Genomic DNA, 24,522 nt, shown 5'->3' with positions numbered 1-24,522 from the left:
GATGAAAGGACGGTTTTCTCTCAGTATTGGTGCTCAGCAGTAGGGCTGTAAAACGGCCGTGATAATAAAAAAAATGTTTTTTACGTTGCTGCTTACATTAACGCAATCTTTATTAGCTTCTGAGAAATAAAACATTTGGCTAAATGAGGCATCTACGCCTATATTATAACAATAAGTTTTCTTTTTCTTTCAGTTTGGCAAAAAGGTTGGAAAAAGTCGTAAATTTGAATCCTTCTTTCCTGTTTACCAGCATAATAGCGAGTCTAAAATTAAATCTGACCTCATGCGAAGGATGGTGAACATTTCACATGTGGTTAAAACATTTTCGTTTAGTATTGCATTTAAGACCGTTTTAATCCATGCTATCAGTAGAAGGCTACAGTGACTGCAGAGTGAGACGAACTGGGTTCTTCTCCGCAGGTGCTGACGCGCCTTGAGGTGGGACTCGCGTCTTGCCCGGGGCGGCCCCGAGTTCAGCCACGGCGACTGCGGTTACAGTTAGTGGCGGCGCCGGAGATATCATGAGTCAGAGCGCCGTGTTAACGCGTGTCGGGTCCCTGAGTGTTTGTGCTCGGTACGTAGGGATTAGTGTCACACACTGCCTGTCATGTTAGTACTGCCGTCTGCACAGTTTGGGTACAGCAACACGGCGTGACAGAGACAGGCGGGAGGGCCGTGGTACAAAGCGCTCCAGGAGATAGTAGGAAGGTAGCAATGACACTGACAGAGAGAGTGGGAGGGGGCAGGGACTGTAACGAAGTTTTATTTCAGGCTGTTTATGGTTCTTTACGTCTTTCTTTTCTTTCTTGTGTATCTTAAAGGTCAGGACACAAAAAAAAAAAACCCAAACTCCAGCGTGCGTGAAGATGGGGTTTCTGCCAGGCTCATGTTAGGGCCAGTCTCAGGCGAGTTACGAGCAATGTTTTGCCCAGATAATTCGCTCTCTCCTCCTGCCGGAAAGGAAGTGCAATACAGAATGTGTACCTGAGTGCCGGCCCCTTGGTGTCTAATTACTGCAGTATTCTCCAGATGGAGGAGGGAGGATTTGGGTCTGTCGTGATTTCTCTTAATTAGCAGGAGGAGGATATGATCAACAAAGCTACTGTTTTGCGAGTCTGCCACGGTTGCACCCTTAAAAAAAAGCCCTGAGATGAAACGTGGACACGTCTGCCCTTTATAAAACAAGCTGAATCACATAAATGCAATTTGCTGCACCAAAGCAATAGTATTTATAGTTTCATAATTGTGCTGTTGGATGCTTTAACAGAACTGGCGAGTTGTGTCTGAGAAATGGATGGATGATGAGGGTGTAGTTCAAGCCATTTTGTTGTTACTTTTGTGTAAGTAAATGCAGTTTCACACCTTTAAAGTCCAAGGTGTGTTGAACGGACACATGGCTATCTGGGAATTACTGCAACAATAAGAACTCTTGTTTCTTTGTTTTTCCTGGGGGTTGTTTCGCTTAGCATAGATCATGCAACGTGTTCCTTCAGGCTCTGTAAATTAACCGTGTTCCTGTGACCTACAGAAACCACCACCAGGCTGAGTATACCATGCTTTAGCAGCTGCTTAGAAGACCTCTAAAAAAGACTACCTCCCCTCCCCTCAGACACTCCCCTTTTCTTATGGTAGTAACGGTGAAACAGAACATCCTGCCTGACTAGATAACTATCCTGGGTGGCAATGGTTAAATAGTAGCACCATGGCGCCCCCTGGTGATCAGTCCTAATGCTTTGCAGCTACAGTGCTGCATGCGCTCTGCTGGGTGTCATTGCTATCTCTGCACTCACTGATACAGTGACCTTTTCTGTACGGAGAGCTAAGCATCACACAGCCCACTGCCCAGTCACGACAGCTGCCTATGTATCTTATACTCTTCCTACCAAAGCTATCTCAAGTAGGTTCGGACTGTAAGACAGAGCTATTTCCTTTGCTGAATGTGTTTTAGGGTATGAGAAGACTATCTGCACTCTTAAGTCTTTCAGGACACATGGTCTTTCATCATCACCATCCCATAATGTCCTTCAGTCCTCCCAGTCATCACTCCCTCTGTGTTGTTTATTGTCAGTTCCATCCTGAAGCAGGTCAGGAATGTGCTTTAGTACAGGCAGGAAAGACAAAGACCTTCATATAGCCCAGACTGAAATTACAGCAGACAGGGAAGATATCAACAGATGGCAGGCCATTTATAGAGCACTGTTGACGGGTAAGCGTTTGCCAAGATGGAATGGACTTCAAATCTTTTGTGAGTGAGCGTTGAATAATGTCAATAACTTGGCTCCACAGATTTGGGTCTCTGTGAGGTAGTGACCTACGAAGGACTGGTGTCCCACCCAGGGTGTATCCTGTCTTGTTCCCGATGCTTCCTGGGACAATGTGACCCTGGGCCACTGGGAGCCCGAATCGGATCAGGGGTTATCGAAAGGGGTGTGATAATGATGTGAGGTAGTGATAGGTGGCTTTGAGAGAATGCCACCTGTTGATGGGGGGGGGGGAACTGAGGAAAAAAAATGAGGCACATCTGGGGGCAAATTGAATAATTTGCTCCGAGAGGGGGTAGAATTCCATATGAGGGAAATTATCTGATAGGATAGGCTGTGGAGGAATTGGCCATGCATCTGGGCTAATTAAGAGATCTATAAGAACAGTTAAGAGGAAAAAAGTTTCAGTCTGTGTTTAGGCTACAGCCTAAAAGGAATGAGTTTGAGAGCTCCAGAGTGGGAGATCTCATTAACAATGGACTGAGCTGCCTTACAGACCTGTGTAGCTCGGCAAGTGAGGGATGTTTGAGAAAATATAGCTTAGCTTGTACTGCACTGTGTAGTGAGGTAGCAGCATACAGTGCCTTCTTCCCCACAGCTGAGAGTGAGAGGGAAGTATAGATGAGTCCTGTGTACTCCCTATGCATTAACATCAGCAGACAGATGAGCGATGTCAGAACATGAGATTAGAACCAAAAAGTATGTCAGGGATGCAAGTGTTGTTTACAGACAGGTGTCTCTGGCCAAAAAGGATTAGCCACTATCGTTAGCAATAAGTTAATAGTTGTTAGTGAAAACAACAGCAGAGATTAGAGTGGAAGTGATAATTTTAGAGTAGACTGCAACTGGGCAATGTAGAGTTAATAGAGCTGAATTCTGTGTTGCCTGGCTATGGTGAAGTGAATTTAATGAAGACTGTTATTGGGTGACAGAGTCAAATTAAATACTCCGTGCCTGATTGTTAGTGAATAGAGATTAGTGAAGATTAAGAACTGGGTGCCATGAAGTTAAATAAGTTGATCCTTCAGTGCCTGGTGATTAATGAATACAGAGTGATGAACTGATGAGAAAATCTAATTGATGTGATGAGCATGTGCAGTGTTTAGTGCCTAATGAAGACCAAGAGCGAAGAGTTAGTGAGCACATCTAGTGTCTTTGCTTTGAATCAAGTAAAGAGCAACCTGAAAGGAAGAACTTGGCAGACTTCCCTGAAAGGAGAACAAATAAGAGCTTACATCCCAGGTGAACGACTGAGCACATAAAATACAGAAAAACTAAAGTAACATGCTGGTGGTGAAGAGTTCATGGTGATGTGACATGTGCCTGCACAGTTTATTTAAAAATATATATATAATCAAATATTTAGATTTTAGTAGCCTTATAGAAGATTGAGACACACCTCAGCAACAGCAAACTGTTAGTAAACTAGTAAAGAAAAGAGACTTTATTATAGGGGGTTCAAACTCAGCTCCTGTAAGGTATAAAGTCTTCTTGTTTCCCGAGCTTTAGGTTGCGTATTTGCTTTAACTATGTAATTGCCTTTTTCCAACCAAGCTTCAAGTTTTCACATAGCTTTAATTTTTTTAAGTTCTTTCGTATCGTCTGACAATAAACATCACTCTGCTGAATTTAATGAAGTGAATGCTTTGAGTAATTGGCTTCAAAAGCCCTTCAGAAAAAATCCCACTCGTCTAATGAAGCAATCAGGTTAATTGATTAATTGACCACTCAACGTGGAACAAAACCCAGATGACACTCGGCCCTCCAGGACTGGAATCTGACATCCCTGATCTAATTTGAATTAGCAGTGATTCAGTACAGAAGTGATAGTGGTAGGCATTTAAGGGTTTTGTTCTTCCTTAAGAGCTCATAAAAAATTGTGCTGCTGATGAGGTTGTTGCTGATGTGCCATTGCATGTAAAACGCATCCTTATAACGCATCCATAGCCATCCGTAAGGGAGGGGAAGCAGGCTTGTTTTCATCTGCGAGGGCTGTGACGACAGACAGTGCAGGAGACACTTGGGGGACGCAGCCCTGAGCCCCTTGGCTCTGTTGAGGGAGCAGGAGGTGGGGCTGAGCTTCAGAGAAGTGCCAAACTGTGCTGGCTGTGAGCGTGTGACATGATGGAGGCCGCAGGCCCTCACAGACCTTTCCAGTCCTCCTTGCCCACTGCTGTTATTACTTTGGATCTATTCTCAGCCTCCCTCATTACTATTTTAGGAGCGCTGTTTCTGAAATGGAAAAAGAAAATGTACTGCACGACCAGTGTGCTGAAAAGTTACGAAACATCAGATCCCTTCCAATCCCCTGTGAGTCTCCGCGATTCCCCCTGATTCTCCACTTCCGTGGAAAAAATTATGATTTCAGATTTATTCTGCAACCTATTTTTTTTAATTAGTCAAAATGGCACGGTGATACAAAAATACTAGATGGTAAAATGTATTCAGTGATTGTCATTCAGGTGTACTTTTCTAAATTAACTCCTGCAATTATGTGGGCTAAATTTTAAATTCTTCTATTGCTGGTAGATAATGCAATGTTATAGTTTTTTATCCACCTTGCTTTCAATTCTGGTACTTTGAATGAAGCCATGATTTCTAGGTTTTTCAACTGAATTCCATTTTTTCTGGCTTATTTATGCATGATTGTGAGGCTCACAGTTTCAATCACGGCTTTGTTTTTGTCACATTTTTTCTAGGTCTTCTGTAGAGAGCGGATAGAGAGTGTCTCGCACAGCAAGGAATTTCTGGAGGGGTGCTGAAGAACATGAATGAGTCCGCAAACACTTCGTCAACCTACAAACGTGCATTGCTCTCGGTAGGTAATAACAAACTTTTTGTTGCTGTGTGAGCACGTGTTGTTGTTAAAGAGAAAACCAGGAGGAAGGTAGATTGTAATCTTGTATCTACTATCTTACAGTACAAATAACAGGTTGCTACAAATAGCAACTCAGCATGCATCTTTGCTAGAAAAGTTCCCTCCACCCCAACTTCACCCTTGTAGCTGTCTCCCTGACTCATTCCTAGTAAGTGAAGAGGACGGTGACAGACCTTTTAACGCCGAAGGCTTATTGATTCTTAAAAATATATATATATTGTGGTGTCTCCGGGGGAAAGTTTATGTAAATGAAAGTAGTACTCACACCACACTTTTCTTTCCCGAGTTTCGTGGCGTTTCGTCCTCCACCTATCTTCCAAATACAGTCCGTAATCCGTTCCCTTAATCCTGATCTGATCCGAGTTCCAAAACCGTAAACCTGTTCTCCTTTCAGTAGTCCGTTATTCTTTAGCCCGATCTTAACATGCACCTCTTTCCTCTCTTTTCCTCCCGCATTCACCTTATCGGCTTCCGCCCTGTTCACTGCCTCCGGGGCACTTATATTTTGGCTCCTGATGCGGCTCAGCTGTGTCTCATTGTTTCTTAGGGTAGCCCCTTTCCATTTACTGGTCAGCTGATTCTTTTTGGCCGCCATTTTGCTAAGGTCCATCTCTAGTATTTTCAGTGTTTCGTTCCGGAAATACCGGTTAGAGATGACCCTTCCCCGGGTCCTCTTACAATATATATATAAGTATGCTTTCCCTTTATATTCATAAACTCTTTTCATTAACTTTCATTAGAATGTGTCTGAGCTACTGAAACAAAACTTGCCGAGCAGGGGTTAAACCAGAGCAAGGAGAACTCAGTGCAGTGAGGCTGCAAAATCCAAAAAGCAAAGAGGCAAAAAAGGGATCAGGGCAAGTGGCTGCAGATGCACTCTTAAATATCAAAGCTTTGCAGGGTTGGGCTCGAGTAGGCAGATAGACTTGTGTAGACTATTAATGCACAAAGGGCTGCCATCCCCCCAGGATGAGCAGCGTCCCTCAAAGTCACGGAACGGGGTCTGGCGGCGCAGAGCCTTGCACTGCCCCACTTTGAGCTGCCCTCAATTGTCGCTCTTGTCCCTCTGAGGGTCTCTGACTTGGAGCCCCTATTATTAGACAAATCTCCCTGTTCTACTTTCAAAGGCAGTTTTGTAGGATCAGCAGAGACGTTCTGTTCATTCCTCTTCTCTCACTTTGACAATGGTGGCCCCGCATGTACATTTCTGTGCCGTTTCCAGGCTTTGTTTTGGGTGCCCGAGCCTGCTCCGGAGTTAGCCGCGCTTTAGGAAGTGTCGGTATCGGGGGGCCAGTTTTTTTTCTTTGGGATTGTGTTGTGGTTTTTCTGATTGGGCTGCGATGGGGATATGCCACTTGTGGTTTCTGGACCGATCTCTAATTAATGCAGTCTAAACGGTTATTGTCATTTCATTGACATCTGTTGACATTTGCAGGAGATGTTTCCAGGTTATCCTCTAAGTGTCCACACAAGAAAAATGTCAACAAAATGTCATGTGCCCTGGAGGGAGGGGAATGGGTCTTCAATTTTGGGGATTTCACTGGGATGCTTTTTTAACCTAATATACCAGCCACCTCTAAGCATTTGCAACATAGAATACCAGGACCCGGCAGTTCATAAAGTTTTTAAAAGATCAGTATAATTAGAAGAAAAGATTCATTGCTAAATATAAGACTATAGCAGCAAATTCATGTCTGCCTCATTAAGTCTCAAAGTGTTTAATTACCTATAGTTCATGCTTCTATTATATAAGTAGATATCTATGGTAGTGAAGCAGGGTGTGCTATTGTTTAAGGAAATCTGAGCCATTACATCTCGTGTCTTGCTCATCTTGAGCCACAATTTTAGAACTGGATCCCCACAGTATCTACATGAGGGAGGAAAGCCTGGAGTGAAGAGAAAAGGTCACCTGAGGAATAATGACAGTTGTCTCCTTTCTGGCTTGTTGCTGCTACCATGTGTGCTGCTCTTGTACAACAGTACAACCCTGCACTGCTCTGATTCTTCTGTATTGACATACTGTGACATTTAACAGTCACTATGTCTTAAAGTGGTGTGTTTTAGGACATTAAGCACAGAAATGTTAGGTCAAGTGCAGGCGTTCTGTGATCACACAACAGGGCTGTCTGAGTATGGAGGTGAGGGGTGTCAAAAGACATTCCATACAATTCCTACTGCAGCCAAATATAATTGAAAATGTTCACAGGGCCCCTGATTTCACCTAAGCTGAATGTTTTGAAATTGATTGAAATTCTACACTTTTTCACACATATGTTAAACACAGTATTTGGTTTGCCTTTTTAATAGCTTGCCCACATTGACCAGAAGATGTAAGTGACGTGTCGATACAAAGACCCATCTATTTCATGTGAGAAAAAACAGGAGACACCTCGCACAGCTCGATACCGGTCCTCTGTAGGGTACAAGCACGCTGATTTCACCTCTCCTCAAGCCCCCAAAAGAGAGCCCTTTTAATTTTGAATTTGCATTTTAATAAGGTGCCTGCTGACAGTCAAGACTACTCTCCCTATGGATTGTATATGTCTGAGAAACGTAAACAACAGAAGCACATAGCTGTTGCACCTATGCAATATTTATAGCTGCGGTAATTAAGCTGGGAATCCTCAGCTGTGTTCATCCTCAATGAGCCTCCTGTGGAAAGCACTGAGTCAGAGCTCAACACTGTCCTGCCTGCCTACTCAGTAGCTCGGAAGACAAGAAATGAGTGAATATACTCTGCTGTTGCATTGAGAAACATAAGCAGACATTGCCTGGAGCTTCTGGCTGAAACTGTGGAACAGTTAGAGCCCTCCATCAGCTCAGTGTCCTTAAGCCACCTCACTCCTGAGCTGTTGTACCGGATATCTGTCAATCAGAAATAAAGAGCAGCTCTTCATATAACCCCTACAAGGCTAACAACTAAACACTAATGAATGTGCCTTTTTTTATTTGGTTAGATTTACCTGGCTGGCAAAAGTATGTTACTGCAGACCATGTTTTCTGTAAACGATTTTCCTGCTCTTGTCTGTTTTAAGCAATCTGGACAAGCCTTTTACAATGAAACAGGCTGGAAGTCGACTGAGGACAGTTTAGAATTTAGGCTTGGCGGCAAATGTTTAGGAAAGACAGGATAAAAGGACTTATCTTGAAATAAGAACATGAAAAAGGTTCCACACAGGGGGAGAACATGTAATTTTAGTTATCAGCAGTCTAGGTTTGGAACAGATGTGAAACAGTTCACTGAGAAGATTGTTATTATTATTATCAATCATTAATTATATTAATAATAACTCACACTTAAATGGTGTTTTTCTGGACACTCCACTCAAAGCGCTTTACAGGTAAAGGGGACTCCCCTCCACCACCACCAGTGTGCAGCCCCACCTGGATGATGTGACGGCAGCCATAGTGCACCAGTACGCTCACCACACACCAGCTCTCAGTGGGGAGGAGAGCTGTTCAGAGATGGAGATTATACATGACATTCTTGAAAGAATGGTGTAATCCTTAACAACATGGATGGGCAAACTATTGAGATGTCATTCACAAAAAACTTTAAAAGCTATTAGAATTGGGACGGTATATTGCAGTTGCGGCCACAGCACTAGTTGGAGTTTGGATTGGAAATTGAAAGATCTGGCTGTTGACCAAATTCCGAAAAATAAAGCTCTTTTTTTCACACTGCCCCAGCACAGCATGGTTCTGACAATACACTGGGAATCCCATTGGGGTTAATTAAACTTCTTCTTTTGGAATTACATCACAGGGTTTTCATCCTGGAATTACTAGTGCAATGCTATTGCACGTTGAAATGAAATCTACAAAGACAATTCCCAACATCGGGCTCCCGTAGTTATTAGGTTTTGAAAGTGCTCGCCCGGGTATGTGCTGAAATGGGTCTAAATTCGAGCTGCTTGGAAAGGCAGCTGTCAGTAAGGCTCAGGTGTACAGTCAGAAGCTCTCAAGCTCTGAACACTGGATTTTCCTGGGCAATATCAATCTCGATTGACACCAGGGTACTCCCAGTGAACGCTCACATCGGTACAAGAAGAGATGTGCAATTAACCCTGTTTCCCTCCAGGATGAATTATGAAATTGTTATGAAGTCAAGCCGCTATAATTTAAAAGTAATTAGATTCTAGATTCTCAGAGTAATTGCAGGAAAATCTACCAGCTGTCGATGAAGTGCAGCAAGGTGATGGTAATGTCCTGTCTAAAGCTCAAGTCATTGGGTCGACAGCAAATCTGTTTGCGTCAATTTGCTCAGGCTTGTGAGTGCTCTCAGAGTTAATGAATCAAGGGAATAGCGCACCCCTGAGTTTAAGGCATAAAAGCACTCTAATCAGGAAAAAACAATGATTTCAATCTCACTGCCTTCATGCTCTGGTGTTTAATGTAGAGTGAGGCATTTCTCATAAAAATGCATTTCTTTGCAATTCTGTTTTGCATTTCTTAAACTTGAGTATTAGTATTTTTTTATACAAATAGTGTTTGTTCATTTACTGAAATGTATGTATTGCTTTATGGTTTTTTAAAACTCACAACAGTACACAAACCAGGCTGTCCAAGGCTACCACTCTTATTGTATGCTACTTTGAAAGGGGAAATTCTTAAGTGATCATATGTCTGGAAAGAATTTACACCAGATTGGGAGATTATAGGATTTCTTTTGAAAAGAGCAATTCTAACTTTCCTCTGTCATTGTCTTCCCTGACTGCGCAGAATAATATATTGTTCACAATTGAGATGATGCCTAAAACTCCTTGACTTTGCTGGAATGAGCAGTAGGTTATTGGAAGGAGCTGGAGCTGGTTGCAGAAAAAAAGACGAGAAAGCAAGTCAAGACTTGATCTTTTAACTCTTTTCTGTCTTTGTTAGTATGAAGTGCTTTATCTGAAATACACAGATCTTCAGACTTCAAACAGGTCAGGAAGTTTATACATTGCACACCTTTTTGTTGTGCTTTCTGCTGCTGTGACTGATAGCTAAAAGCAAATCCATGAACAGCAACATGACCATCCAGTAAAACATAACTTTACTGCCTACAATCGTTCACATTATATACACTAGGAACACAATGGTTACATGTGAGAGGAGCGTATTAAGTAATTAGCAGGTAATTGATTCAAGGATCTCTCCCAGCTGTTTCTTGAAAGTAGACAGGGTATGGGCTACAATACCATGGCTGGGTAGCTTATTTCACATTCCCACAACTCTTTTCTTAAAGAATTGCTTCCTGTTGTTGGGTTTCAATACACTTCAGTAGTTTTCACTTATGTCCTGTTTTGTGTTTCACCATTGATTCTGAAGTACACCATATTCAGAAGAGGTCATACAGTATGCATTGTACAATTTTAAAATGCCTAGATTTACGTTTTATGCTGTTATCTATATATTTTAACGTTTGGTTTCCCTTTTTGATTGCTTCCCCACACTGTCTAGTCTTTTTCATAAGCAGCCTCTTCAGGGTCGTTGTTTTCCTCTTTTATCTAATACTCTGCACTAGTCTACGTTAAGTATCTGCCAGGTGTGTGCCCAGTCTTGAATTCAAGTTACTGTCAATCTTTGAATTTAATGCGCTGCTTCCTCAGTGTTTACTCACTCTCCTAATTTGCTATCGTCCACAACTGTGACTACTGATGTAAATCAGGAAGACAATTGCTCCTAATATAGAGCCCTGTTACTACACACATTTCCCCCATTCCAAGCAGTCACCCCTATTTGTACTGTTTTCTATCTTCTCAAAATCTTCATATACCATATTGTATATTTTGTCCATCACTGCTGATGTTTGTTCAGCTAACTCTAGTTAGTAAAGACCTAACTTTGCTAAACTCATGTCGATTATACCTCAGGTTCCTACTTCCGTAACAGTAGGTGAAATTATTCCTTCTATAATCTTACATGTAATAGAACTTGGTTATTGTTGTAGAAGTGTTGGGTTCATAATTGTCTCCCTTTTTATGGATGGAAACTATATAAGCAAGTTTCCGTTTAGTGGGTATAACCCACTAGCAAAATGCCATCGTGCCCTGTAAATTGTTAATTTAAGTGTTTCTGAGACCTGAATCTTGTCTGCCTTTTCTCTTCTAATACTATTTAATATAGAGCTTTGTCCCTCTGAGGCTTGAAGCATGTTTTTACTACTATCCCACAGATATTTTACTTTATCCTATTCTTTTGCTGTTGTATTAGTAGGAGAATCTTTTCTGATTCCTTTTAGCCTCGATTAGGAACAATAACGCACCATCCTGGGATACTTGCCAGATTTTTTTTCCCCCTGTCTGTGCCTGTGTGCCTCTGTTCTGTCCACACAGGGGCCGACTGGTAGCGTTGTCATGCTGGCTAGGACATTCTGTGGTCAACTGGAGTGTTTTGTCAAGGAGTAATCCGGGAGATTATGGGAAGGAAAGGCTGAGCAGTTTCTCAGACAGATTCGAGGAGCTGTGCAAGTTGCAGCAAATGTGTGGAAAGTGCTGTCCTGTCAGTATGTGCCCAGCCTTTGCCCTTCAAATTAATTTTCTCAGAAGAGAAATGTCATTCCTCTTGACCCCTAGAAGAGAGCTTAAACTAAGACGCACACATTCTGCCTTTTACTTTCTTTTCATCTTTAGACTCTGACTTGCATTTAACAGAGCAAGCACATTTTAGTCAGTCTTGGTGGGGACTTTACTTTCTGATCATTAGTATTCTGGGTTTGACTCGAGGACAGTGGTGTTTCCTTAGAACAATCCATCCTGTAATTAGCTCTTCCATCACCGAGCAAGTATGAGAGAGGAGTGAGAGGCTGTCACTTCCCGGACTAATCAACTTAGGTTTTGTTAACAGGCACTAGTTATTCAACCAAACTAAATAACAGCAAGATCAGTGTTGCACTTTAATTTTATAGCTGACGTTATTGAGCGTGCCTGCGGTTTAAATCATTTGGGAAATAGAATTAAACCTCAGACCAGGAGAATTCAACTGCCTTAATGGATTTAGTTACAGAGGGAAAAGGTTCACCTGCAGAAAGTGCCAAATGTGCTCGTTAATGGGGATGCTGTTGGAGACAGCAGTGATAAGCCTTCTATAATGATAAATGCCCATTTGGCTTCTGAATGGAAGCTAAAAGAGGAAGCTGGAATTTTATTTCTGAGCATTAAAAAGTAGAATGTTTAAAGCCTGAATGCACCATCTGGTGCATTACTGCTTAGATGCGTTTGAGTAAGGTCATGAGGTTATCTCCAAAGGGACTGAGCCCCTTTGATCTTGCTGTCTGTTTTGCAGAATATTTCAGTAGCTCTTAAAATTGCCTGTTTCAATATTATGAGGAGGACACATGCTGGCCTGGAACAAATTAATTTTTTCTCGAAAAATGAAGGGAGCAGAACCGCATAGTTTCACATGCGTAGCAACGTGCAATTTAATCCCAGAAATGGTCCCTTAAATGCTGAATTGAGTATTCACAACCTGAAACTCCAAAAGGCACAGGGCATTGTCTGTATTTGCAGTGCTGGTTTATTTATCTCCTAGCATAGGCACTGGGAGAGATGACTTGTCCTTTTCCTGTAACACCCATAACGTCTTTGGAAAAAAGAACCTCAACCTGTTTGAAGCTGGATTCAGGAGATTAAAAGCGTCTTGTCACATCCAATTGCATGTTTCTTTTCTGGTGGGGAAACGCGGTGCAGAGAAAAAAGGGAATTTATATCCCTTATATATTTATTTTACCCTGACAGAGAAGGAGCACCGTGTTCCAGAAGCCATATTTGAGGATGGAAAAATCTGAGTGGGAAATATGCCCTTATTTTATCGTGTAAATGTACATATACAGTACAGATGTGTGGAAATAGCAATAAAAACACATAGAGCAAATGCAGCAATAATGTGCACAAAAGGTCACCTCTCCTGAAACACAACAGGAATCAAATGGCTAGTTAGTGGGAGGGTTATTCCTGTTCACTACCTATCTTTTTTTTCTCCCTCCAGTGTAATTACTTTGTGAAGTGTCATGGAAATGTCCCAAGGATTAATTAAGAGGATGACCTCACCCTTACTAAGTGGGGACCTTGTATTTCAAAATGTGAGAGTCTACTTATTATTTCTCTAAAGAAATATCTGTATGGTGCAAACAGTGCAAAAAATCTACTTTTGTACAGCACATGTGGGGAGTATGAGTATGGAATTCTGTATGGAATATGGTTACGGTAGGGATTGTACTGGTTCAATATTTTTGTCCTGTGTCGCTGTAGAGCCCTTCATTTCCAGGGAAAGGCTCACTCACTCTGAACACTGCTAATGACGCCAATAGAAAGCAGTGCTAGTGAAAAGGTTCTGGCGTCTCAAAACTGCCTTCAGGGGATATTCCAGCAGCACCCAGGACAGCTCCAGATGTAAGGTAAACTCTTAACAGCACGTCCCCTGCATGTGGATGCAGGGATTGTCCTTGTGTCCACCCAGAGACTGTTCATTTCGAGACGGGAGACCAGCTAATTTTCTGTGATTTCATTGTGGTGGCTGAGCTTTGTATTCCACTTGTCCTCGTTCGAAACAGGTGATCATTCGTAATCCGGGCTGCCCTCCTTTGACAAAACCTGCACAAGAACAAGAGTGACCTGTAAAATTACGTTAGGGAATTACGTTCGCTAATTTCGGGAGCCATAAATGTTTCGATGTGACGTGAAGGTAAATACACTCCCCTTGGACTACAGTTCTCTCTGTTTCAGGAGTGTAGAGTTGCAAGCTTTTGTATATCATGTGTTGAAAACGCAGATGTTGACAACTCCACATTACTGTCTATGGAATTTATTGTGAGGTCACAAAAAGGAAATGCACAAGACCGTATGCAGAATGGAAATCCTGCAGCTCAGGAAATCTGCAAAGACTCAAGGTAATGGGTGATGCAAGTCCTATTTATTTTTCTGTAGGGATGTGAGGAGGTTAGATGCTTTCTCTGGCCCAAAGCTGTCTGCCAGAGGGACGACAGTCTTTCCAGGAGTTCTTCACAGCTGAGAGGTCAGTGCAGGAGCAGTACAGCAGTGAAAGTTCAGGCAAAGAAACGCCAGTGAGTGCATGCTGGGAAGAAAAGGGCATGACCTGGATTTGTTGCTAAGTTGGAATTTAGGCCTGTAGTTTGTGGTCATGTTTTCTAAATTAGATTGATAGCATCTTCCTTTGCCCTTAGGATGACTGGCAAATATCCTCCTACACGGGATGCTAAAGATGACTTGAGTCATCTTTATATCTTTACTTAACAATGGGGTAACGAATGTGTATGTCCTGTGAAGGCAGAATTAAAATAAAAACTGGACTGAACCTGGAATGGCAGTACTGGAATGGCAGGCCTCTAAGAATAACATGGTAGCTGCTGTAAGCGGTGTTGGTGGACCAGTAGGTGGTCCTCTTACCCCTGGGCAAGAATTTCTAAGCCTGTGTCCCTGCAAGGAGATCTGCTCTGCAGTGGTCTGTTGGTACAGATTGGCTACTGTCTCACCCAGCTGGAGGCTGCACTTTCTGATTAAGGTAAGGTGTGTCTCCACTTGCATGCAAAATGCTTTGAGATCCTTTGGGATGGAAAATGCAACTGATTTAATTCATTTATAACGAAACATGAACATTTGTGACGATGCGAGATTTTGAATTCAGCTTCGAATGAATTGGAACGTTTTGCAATTGTGATTCACTTAGCACTGAAAAACAAGCTCACTAGGAGTGTTTTCCAAGTTAAATTTGGAACTGGATCCCTCGCTCTCCCTGAAGAATCGGTAGCAGTGACTGACCCAGGTGATGTTTTAAATGCCTACAGATCCCCAGGTGCTCAACTCACTTTGCAGAAGAAATGCATTAAGTCTTGTTTACTGTTCATGTTGCTATGTAACAGCAGTGACAGATTGTCAGAAATGATAGCATTCATCCCAATGGTAGAAAAGACCACCTTGGAGGTGTAGAGTTTTAAAACACATATAAAATCCTTAAAAAATTCTGTGTACAGTACATAAATGATAAGGTTTTTTCTGATTTTATATGCATTTTATTTCATGAATTCACAACGAGGCTCTTTAATGTACTTGTTTCAATCAGGTCGGGTGATTATGTGGGGTCATAGAGTCCTGGAAGTGCTGTTGAAACGTTCACTTTAAAAAGGTGAACTCAAATCCGGAGTATTGTTTAATAAAAAGTTTGGTCTTCAGAACGTATGAATTAAAACCGTGTTCTTTCGCAATTGAGCACAAATAAGGAGCATGTGAAGGGCTCCTTGCCTCTTCCACTTTCTGATAAACTCCCGTTTGAAGAATATGTGGGGTAACATAGGTGACCTGACTGAGCAAAAACCTAAAGCTTAAAGAGCATAAGAATAAAAGCACAAGAATTCCAGTGTACATGTACATATGCTCTTTACTCTAGCTGCAGGTTTCTCTGAACCCTAGATCTTCTTCCTGCGAGAGAGTTGTTCTCCTTTTTCTCTCCTCCACAGTGTTGGTCCTGTTTCCCGATCCTGGCCAGTGGGGGATCTTCCTTCTTCAGCATGTTCTGTGGTTCCTGAAAGTCCACAGACCTGTGCATCCTCCAATGCCTCAGTTGCTCCTGTTGCTTCATATAAAGTGAGCTCCTGACTCTCCAAGGGCTTGCTTCACCGTTTGATCTATTTTGAGTTTCACAAGCTGCAGCTCTTCTCCAGCACCTGCTATGGCTTTGTCTGTTTCACACCTTGTTTGTGTGAATTTACAGGGACAGGTGTCCAAAATGAAAATACTGAGTGCACCGGGTGGGTTTTTGATTGAGTGGTACAGTGTGTCAAAACTGTTAAAATGTGAAGTGAATTCAGTGTCTGTGCATGGGATTCACATCTTCCCCATTAGGGAAAGGGAATCTTTGGATTGGAAGTTAGGGATAGAATCCGTGAAAACAGTGTGCTTCCCAGTAAATCATTTTTCCTTTAGATCCCGAAGAGCACTTTGGTGATACAGTATAAATGATCCTTCCAGAAATCTAATCATTATTATGCTTGTTATCAAAAGACACATAGGCAGGGAGCTGGAGTCCCAGCCATATAGATTGGATTTCACTCCAAAAACACCAATGTACAGCGGGAGGTTAGCCAATAAAGAAGTTCATAATATTGAGAAATTGCCCGAGGGGCAACTTTATGAGAAAAAAATAAAAAATTGCTGTGGAACAACCGAAACAACCCAGGTCAATAAAAGCGAATTGCATAATATGAGAGGCAGCAGAGTAAAATCCCACAGGCAATGAAATATATATTTCAAACGCCGCAGCGCGTGCTGTGGCTACACCTCCAACGCTTTGAAGGTTGTAGACAAAGAAGTGCAGAGCCACTTTTCCTCTCTCCTTCGCAATAGTACGTAGAGAGCTGCTCGCAGCAGTGAAATTTCTTTGATAGTCTCTTTTCTCCCCCTCTCTCTAAACTCTGACCTTCCAGGTCTGGGAAGGGAGATCTGCTCCATGTAATGACTGCTGTCCTTGGCTGTCGGCTCATCTGCGCTCTGTTTACTGCGGATCAGGTTTTAGCCAGAGTCCCAGCCACGCTCATTCCACACATCGACTGGAAATGCAAGGCATCCCAAAGTCTGTGCAACAGGAAAGATCAAAGCTTTGTGCCTGTGAGAGGAATGTCAGATGAATTTCCTAGGACGAATTCTGAAGGGAAACGACACCTGTGCTCAGCCTTCTTATCCTGTCTTTTTATAAATGGGGGTCTTCTGTGATCCTTTCTTATAATGGAGGTGGGGGTACTGTCTGGTTGTTGACAAAAATGAATCCATGTGAGCTGGATTCAGTCCGGATTCTGGAGGGTGTACTGTGAAGGCTGGAGCCAGTGTCTGTGTACGTGGGGGGGGGGGGGGGGGGGATCTGACTTACAGGAAGAGAGGAGAGATACAGAGGGGAGAAGCATGCAGGCGCGTGACGTAACCTTCAGTATGAAGCCCCTGCTGGAAATTCACTTCACAATATTACCATACAGTGCCGTCGTTCAGTGGAATCTCATTTCAGTGCATCAGTACAAAGCTAGATGCTGGAGTGATGAATTGTATTGCAATAGGATAGTTGACGCTGAGGATTTTTTTTCTCCTCGGTAAGGCGTACATTGCTCACAGAAGTGAGTTATTGAAAGAAGGAGAAAGGCAAGATTTTATGCACCTTTTGTGCTTCCTAATTTGGGAACTGGAACAGTGTGGGTGGACACTCTTGAAGGATGATTTATTACAGAAATATAAAAATATTTCAATTGCAATATATGTTTTTTTTATATAAAAGACTAAATAAAGTGGGTTTTCTTTTAAATAATTGCCCACTGGGCCTTTCTAGTGGTGAAACCAGGGGGAGCAGGCTTGTTTATGATGGGCAAAGTTCTAATGAAAGACTAGATGACTCTCAGGAGAGAAGGGAGAGTGCCTATTTTAAATACGGAGTATTGTGCTGTTTCTCCTGGGATGAAATGAATTACCAATGGTGTTAAGAAAAAAGCTTTGGTTTCTGTACACCTGTGTGTGTGTGTAGTGTGTGCGGTCATGTGTCTGTGTTCTCTACAGTGAGAAAATGTGCAAGAAACAAACAAAGAGTTGCATTCCTCTTTGGAGTTCTTAATTGCTGATTAAGCAGAACTGCTAATGCTTGGAGAGATGAAAAAAACAAGCAAAGATCAATTTGTTTTGCACATGTGATCAAATGTTTTATTGTGTTGATGATTGCATTCATTTTACATGCTGAAGAAGGAAGTATCTGAAAACAGGACCAACACTGTGGAGGAATTGCATTTCCACAGTGCACTTCAGTTGGAACTGTACACTTCAGAAGCTGCACTTCAATTTTTTTAATTTTAGTTTCCTGCAATTGATGATTTTCAAGTGCTTGCGAAAGACGTGCAAACAGCATCTAAAACTGCACGCAGACTACCCCCATTGTCTTTCTGTTGTGATCATCTCCAGAATTCCTCTAACTAGCAGGATACTAGGAAATTCAGAAACAGTAGTTGGGAGTAGTATGCTGATTTGTATGTTGAATTGTGTGTTACAGGAAGTCGTTACTAGTTCATTTCCTTGAAGGCATTCATCATCCATGCCCTGTGATGAACTGGCGTCCCATCCAGGGTGTACCCTGCCTTGCGGACATTGCTTGCTGGGATAGGCTCTGGCTCCTCGCGACCCTGACTTAAAAGAAGTGGAAAGTAGAAAGTGGATGCATTAATCATCCAGAAGATTTTCTCTGCCCTTTGTACATGCGTGTACCAAACAGGGTAGGCCGTCTTCAACTGGTAAGAGATGTGACAATGTGACATCACTCAGGTGCAGGCTTGGCTGTGGCCCTGGTGCAGGAGCAGACCATGCTGCAGCCAGTGGGGTTACATGGAGGGTCCATCCTATATCCTTGTGTCCAAGCTCTAATCCCACTGCCCTTTCCTGTACCAGAGACTTGTTCGCTCCTAGAGATCGTGCCAGTGTCTTTGACCCACCCATCTCCCTCCATTGGGCTTGTATTGGACTCATCGTACTGTTTCTCCATCACAGATGAGAACAATGTCCTGTTGTCTGTTACATCCCCCAGGAATTCTTGGAAGTGCAGAAGCAGTGTTATTGAGGTTGTCGGATGTTAATTACAACCTAAATGGAAAGGGTTGTCTGCTGGTGTTAATGCTTTGGAAGGATTTCTCGGCTATGAGTGACCTCAGACAGAGAGCTAGCTAGGTAGCTGGCTGCTAGCTAATATCTTAAGCATTTAAATATAAAATCTTGTTAGTATGAAGAGAGAAATTTTGCTTAAGTACTTTAAAATATTTACACATTTAATGCTATCATTTCACAGCTCAGCTACTTGCACTTTAAGAGCTACGTGCTCTTGTACAGAAAGTTCTGAAGAGCAAAGGAATGAAACTGGGATTTTTCTTGGTGTTTTCCAGTCAAATCCATGGGGTTTCATTTTGAAGAGCACCGAGTGCAGCAGGCAGGTCAGCACTGGTCTCCATGACCCTAAATAAAATATTGCAAAAGCGTTTTTCTGCAGTGAACTGGGAACAATGTGGCAGGATTTAAGCCCCAAACCACCCCCCTCATAAACATGTTTGACATGGAATCAAAAGAAGACAGCAACTTTTGAATTGCTTTCTATATGTATTCCAGACACATTGAAACTGGTTATCTCTGAACTCCCTTGTCTGCTCTTTTTTCAACCTCTCCATCAGTACAAGGAAAAGAAAAGACCTGAAATGAGTGCTGTGTTGCTTGCTTTTGTAAGCTCTAGAGTAATTCAGATATTTAAAGGAGTAGGAAGTGTTTTTGTCTCTGGGTTGTTATTATTGTGGTTAAGTCTAGTAAGATCTGGACTCCATACAGGTGTATAGAATAAGAAAATGTCTAAAATAATATAGAAATAAAATAAACCAGTTACATAACATGTAGATTGTAGCCAGGCATGGGGCAGAGGCTTCGGGGGGGGGGTTGGAGTCCTTTTTTCTTCCAACAAATAAGTTCAAAAATAAACTTCTGTGAACAAAAAAAAACCCGGAAACCACAATGTTTTGAAAACTTCATGTAATAATCTGACCAATTCAGTGACCGAGGTTTCTCTGGAAGGGCTGTAAATTGATAGCTTTCCAAAGAAATTGTACCTTCAATTTCCCCTTCATGCGAAATGCTTCAGAGGCCTTCAGAGAACCGCAAGCCAGGTGAGAGACATCTGAGGGCTCGCATGAAAAACGACTCCCGCTGAAATGATTAATCTCGTGGTGTAGCATCTTAGGTTTAACAAGTTTGTAATTAGGCCAAAGCTGGAAAGCTTGTGACAAAAACGTGTCCCCACTCTGAAAGATTGAAGTGTTCTTCTCCAGCCTTATTGAGTGGGGACTGCCTGTAAAGGCTCTTCATTAGCCAGTCAGTGCCCACTCTTGGAGAGAACTCGGTTTTAACGGGAAAAGAAAAGTCGTTTTTTTGCTGTTAGAATAAGCACAGCCCGTAGTGCTGTGATTATTGGATACTCTTACGTTCTCTGTGGTGTGCTTGCTTAACAAGAGTAGAAAAACAAAAGCAGGAAATGTATTTATGGCAAGATAAACATGGCTGCCTCCTGACTTCAATAAAGTCAGGAACAGCTGCAGGCCGAATGCTACTGTGCAGCATGAATCCTTTCGCCCAGACTGACTGAACCAATCAGCTATGGTTTCCTTTGGTGCCAGTTCGCGACCATATAAAGAAATTGCACCTTCGAGGTTATAAATGCTTTTGTGGGTCCTGTGTTTGACATCCACCCTCGCGTTTTGTACAACCCCACACAATCAATGAGATGGAAAAGATAACTGCTTGTCAGTGGTCCAGTCCCGTGCTGGTTACTTTTCTCTGCGAGCAGTCCCTGGATTGAGACTGTGCCATTACAACCGTTAGCTACGGCTTGGTTGTAATATGGAGCCTCAAAGATAGAAGTATAGGGCAGAGCCAATGAATAATATTTCTGGAACTTGTTTGAAATTCTGTGTATGGGCCATGAGTTATGATTTTTGCATAGGGCTGTTATCTCGATGTTTTATGCACTGAGCGTTTAGTACATGGAAGATGTTGATGCTTTCAAACAGCACTGCCTGGTTGCGTAGCAACGAACCTATCAGACAACTTTCCCCCTTTCCCACCCTTCCCTTCTCCCCCAACCTCTCATTTCCACACTGGTTGAACTACAACCTGAAACGGCTTTAACTATAGATGCATCGAAAGGGGAGAAATTTTGTACTTGCACCCCCAAAAAAAAAGTCACTTTGACTTTGTAACAGCAGCTTTTCTAAAAATTCAGCAAAGTCAACTTCAAAGGGAGCGGCGGCGATAAATGAAAAGGGGTTCTCTTTGAGAATTTTGTTTTTTGTTGCCGTCAGTCTGAAAAGTATGCGCAGGCAGTGTTTTTGGAAGCTCGTATTGTTTGAAAGCTCTTTGGCTCTTGGAGAATGCCACCACGGGCGGGAAGGTGGAAGAATGATTTCCTCTCTTAAGTTTCGAAAACTATGCTAAACACAAAAGAGGCCGTTTACTCAATGTCTTGAACATCCAATTATGTTTGAGTCAACATAGATGTTATACGACCACCTTACAATGCACAAATACTCATAAATATAAAGTCTTTGTGCTCTAATGGGCCTTTATTTTAAAAACACTGCCCTCCTTTCCAGAATTCAGACTTCTTACTAACTCTAAACCTAAGAAAAGAATGATCTGAAAGACTTTGGCCTAGGATGCTCCAACACTGAAATACAGACAATAAACTGTTTCGCTCTACATATCTGCAAGACAGATGGCCAGGTTTGCTTTATATTAATATTAGATTATTTGTGCAATTTGCTTGGCAGGCTTTCATATCTACACTTTTCAATATTTATCTATGTTTTCAAGAGTGAGGCAGGCCGTGGCTTAATGTGCTGTGGTGTGATCACCAGTGCTTTAAATGTACATTAGCTCCAAATGTAGCTTGTTTGCTTGTTGTGGCCTTCTTAATGGAGGTCCACTTGACATTCAGAATGCAGGTGTGTCTGCACGTAATTGTCCCCTGTTTCCAGAACAAGTAAATGCGATTCTGATGCTTTTAAACAACGGTGACTAATGTTCTTGTCAAAGGGAGGAAATATTATACAGGCTGGAAGGCATTGCAGGAAAAGACGGAGTTTCTTTGTGGTGTGAAATATGGCAACACACTTGTGTGCACTTAGTGCTGCCTGGATCCAAGAACATGGGCTGCTGTCCTTTGTCTGTTAATCCTGTGTCTTAATGAGCTCAGGAGCATGCAAAGCAAATGTCATGTTGATAGAGGAAGGACAGGTCGGCCACAGGCAGCGAAACTCTTTTCAAGCGTCACCTTGGATTCTTACAGGCCTAAGGAGATATTTGGGATAAGGTGCCGCTATCAAAGTCGGGAACTCTTTGCGTCTGGTTATCAGGAGAAATAATAATGTTTCAGGTGGGGTACAGCCAGGAGACAAGAACCATTTAGCAGGAAGCATGTAATAGGCCTGGGGCAGGGAGTCACTGAGAGAGGCAGTGTTACCGTGTACTGAAATGGGGCCAAAAATCAGAGTTCATACTTCTGAGCTGCTCCAGCAATACGTATAGAAAGGATATTTACTGCATGTCATACTGGGCCTTTAGTTTCAATCACCTAATCATTTGTCATTTTAAAGACATCCCGTTCAAGGTGAGCACGTTTTTAAGCCCTTTCTTTACAAGTATTTTACATGCTGTAGCTGTGTAATAAAGAATGGACATAACTTGACCAAAAGTCAAGTGACTCAAGTTTTAAACAAGTCAATTCTTTAAATAAAACATCTTTTTTAGGAATCAAGAGTTAGTTTTTATACCCACTCAATCTGGAGTCAACAGCTGAATATCTCCCTGCTTTTGTGGCTTCAGCTTCTGTACCACTTGGAAGAGAATGACACAAGAATAATAATTCCTTACACTTGTATTCACACTTACTTGCATGCTTGTGTTCTTTGATCACTTGAGCATTGTGCAGCTACTCTATTTCTTATGTGGTGTTTTCGTGGTCAGACCTGGACCTTTTGGAAAGGGGATTGTTAGCAGGTTTTTGTTTTTACAGACACAGCGGTCAATAAATGAAAGCGGAACGCAAATCGCAATAATAAACAAGGACACTTATGCTGAAGAAGAGATATGAGATGTATATGTGCAACAGAGCCAAAATGGAGATATGTTTAACATCAACAGTTTTGAAAAATGAATGTAACAGGTCCTTCTATCTTGTATTAAAACCTACATTCAGAACCCTGTCCCATGATGCCACTCAAGCTCCGGACAGAGCCACCTTCACTGCAGGGGGGAAGGCTTGGAGCTGCCAGTCAGCTCAGGCTCCTGTGCTAAGCTGGTCTTCACGCTGTGAGTCCTTCAGGTCCAATGCAGTTAAGTTACAGTACAAGATCATTAGTACAGTATGTGACTGTATATACTGGGGATGGGCAACTCTAGTCCCATAGCCTACGGTTTTTCATTCCACTCTGGATCTTAATGTCTCAAGTTGAATTACGGGGCCTTGCAAAAGTATTCACCCCCTTCCACTGTCAGGCTTTGTTGAACTACATGTATACACATTTTTAAAGTCAATACTTTTTGTTAAAACTTGAATGCTCACATGTAACGCTTACTGTACATTGGTGAAATGAATTTTAATATTCAGTTCAGTTTGAGCATTCAGTTTTTGATTAAAAGCTTGATTGGGGATGTATCATTTGTAGGTCAACAAAAAGGAACATCGTTTGAACGCTTTGAGTACTTTTGCACGGTGCTGTCTTTGATTCGATTGGAAGACGGATCTTATATTTAGATTTTGTGATTTGAAAAGCACCTGCAGAGCCTGTATTCTGTGTATTCTGGTGCAGTCAAAAGTATTTGCAATCTGTACCTACAAAAAAGCCCCATAGTAATTGATTAAAATATGCACTTTTATATTAAGCAGCAATTAAGATTTTCGAATAAATTCACAAGTTTTAGCTACAAGATATTGTCTGTATGTGTTGCTGTGCATAGAGCATGGCTAGTTGGAATACTTATGAATATATTTAAAATACAGGGAGAGTGCTGCAAAATAGTTGTGCAGCAGTTAGGTTAAAATGTGTCCAAATGTTCCTGTTAGGACATGGATGATAGATTTCTTCTCAGTTTAATACACTCTTCCCAGCTCAAGGATATTTTTAACCACTATTGACTTGTATTGTCATGTTGAATCAGATCAATGGTGCCTGTTTAGAGACAGCGAACAAAGTGCACTGTCAATACTGAAGGTGAAACCCAGAAGATGTTTGAAGACTTGGAGCTCGGCGGTATTCAATTTGTTTTTCGTATTAAATGTTTTTATAGAACGCATAAAGACACTTTGTATAAACGGTAATGTTCAGAAACCTACTCTAACAACTGGGTCGTGCAAGAATACACGAAAGGTTTTACAGATAAAAGGCTTAGTTATGATGGGCATGCAGGATGATTAGGAATCTCTTGAACAATTGGTCTCATTTAGATGTTTTTTCACTAGTAAAACTGAAGGTTTTAGACTGAGACAACTATCCTTTGAAAGAACATTGTGAAAAGTGGTGCCACATCTGCTGTATGCCAGCAGCTATATCCCCCTGCAACTTACCCGTGGCAGCCCACTGAAGCTCAGCATTTGTTAGTGGGTGAGTAGGGGCGCTCACCCTGCGGTCTGTGTGTGGATGGTAATGCCCCAGTATAGTGACGGGGACACTATACTGTAAAAAGGCACCGTCCTTCGGATGAGACGTAAAAGTGAGGTCCTGACTCTCTGTGGTCATTAAAAATCCCTGGGTGTCTCTCAAAAAGAGTAGGGGTGTTACCCCAGCACCCTGGTCAAATCTCCCCCTGACCTTTACCAATCATGGCCTCCTAATAA

The 24,522-nt window shown here is 42.1% G+C and overlaps 2 long non-coding RNA genes across 3 annotated transcripts in view; both read left to right on the top strand.

The window, feature by feature from the left end:
• The first annotated feature begins 630 nt into the window (after positions 1-630).
• Positions 631-24,522, top strand: part of LOC148644966 (uncharacterized) — a 58,499-nt gene continuing 34,607 nt past the window's right edge. For both annotated transcript variants that reach the window (XR_015928567.1, XR_015928568.1), the window contains exons 1-2: positions 631-708; positions 4,961-5,079. This is a non-coding gene — a long non-coding RNA (uncharacterized LOC148644966). The remainder of the gene's footprint in view (positions 709-4,960; positions 5,080-24,522) is intronic.
• On the top strand, positions 14,046-19,323 carry LOC148644967 (uncharacterized). Its single transcript, XR_015928481.1, has 4 exons — positions 14,046-14,133; positions 15,593-15,719; positions 18,154-18,391; positions 19,034-19,323. It is a non-coding gene; the product is annotated as an uncharacterized LOC148644967 (long non-coding RNA).

The sequence above is a fragment of the Lepisosteus platostomus genome, chromosome 19, assembly GCF_059453375.1.
Source record: "Lepisosteus platostomus isolate fLepPlt1 chromosome 19, fLepPlt1.hap1, whole genome shotgun sequence".
NCBI classification, from domain to species: Eukaryota; Metazoa; Chordata; class Actinopteri; order Semionotiformes; family Lepisosteidae; genus Lepisosteus; species Lepisosteus platostomus.
Note: the sequence above shows the minus strand (reverse complement) of the source record. Positions and strands in the feature narration are given on the sequence as shown.